This window comes from Theobroma cacao, chromosome 5 (genome assembly GCF_000208745.1).
Source record: "Theobroma cacao cultivar B97-61/B2 chromosome 5, Criollo_cocoa_genome_V2, whole genome shotgun sequence".
In the NCBI taxonomy this organism is placed as follows: Eukaryota; Viridiplantae; Streptophyta; class Magnoliopsida; order Malvales; family Malvaceae; genus Theobroma; species Theobroma cacao.
Genome location: NC_030854.1, coordinates 39,320,211 through 39,321,089, shown reverse-complemented (window position 1 = coordinate 39,321,089; position 879 = coordinate 39,320,211).

The following is an 879-nucleotide window of genomic DNA, read 5'->3' as shown; positions in this document are numbered from 1 at the left end:
CCTTTTGACTTATCCAAGACTTAAGTGAAATTTCCAGATTTTTTTCAAAGTTTTGGTGGAGCAAATTTTTTAAAATTACACTTTTGCCCTTAAACTTTTCAAAAATTACATTTTTACCTCAAAAATTGAAAATTTGCCATAATGCATAATTTTCACTCCTCATACTCATTTCACACTCCAAATAATTAAATTTGATCAAAATCCTTTCAAAAATTAAATTTTTTATTTCGAGTGGTAAAATTACCATTTTACCCTTTTACTCCAAATTATACCGAAATTAAAATTTTTCACTTCTAAACCTCAAATCTTACTCCAATAAGTCAAATGGGGCCAAAAATCTTTTCTAAAAATTACCATTTTATCCTCAGGTGGTAAATGACCATTTTACCCCTAGATAGTGAAAATTTCGATTTGACTCCAAATTGATCCTCGAACTCCGAATTACCATATTAAACCATTCTGGGACATTAAAATTCTTAATTTCATCGTAAATTCTCTATTTGATCTAGTTCGAGGTTTAAATCAACTTTGTTGTACCTCTAGGTACAATACCGACTTTTGTAAATTTTTTTTTTCGAGACTCTCTTAGCATGCAAACATGTTATCCATCACATGTATGTCATGACAAATATTTTTATAGAGTCGAGCTTGTCATCTTCTGCCCCACTTGAATCAACCATATGATCTTTCTTCATGACTGATTTCGATATCCGGCTAAATATTAATATTTTAATATTAGTTTATTCTAAAAATTTTATCTTGTCTCCTTGGTACCCAAAATACCTTATTATGCCTCACTTGACTTCCGAATCGCCTTTTATCTCACAAATTCTCCTCCGATAAAATTACTATTATTTTCTCACTTTCGAAATATTTTAT